Consider the following 224-nt stretch of genomic DNA (forward strand, 5'->3'; position numbering starts at 1 on the left):
TGAGCACCCTACAAAATTCGACACCCAAATCAATGTTTAAAAGGACAAACCAACGAAACAGACACGGCTCCTACGAAACCACGAACCTCATTGAGCGCTCACAGCCTCCAGAAACAAATGGAGTCGCACCATAAACTTCTTGTAAAAGGTGGAACCGCCACCTTTTACTTCAGAAAGCAGAGGAAAAATGCCTTCCTAGTAAGACCACCGAGGTTGATTTTTGC

This window comes from Penaeus monodon, chromosome 23 (genome assembly GCF_015228065.2).
Source record: "Penaeus monodon isolate SGIC_2016 chromosome 23, NSTDA_Pmon_1, whole genome shotgun sequence".
In the NCBI taxonomy this organism is placed as follows: Eukaryota; Metazoa; Arthropoda; class Malacostraca; order Decapoda; family Penaeidae; genus Penaeus; species Penaeus monodon.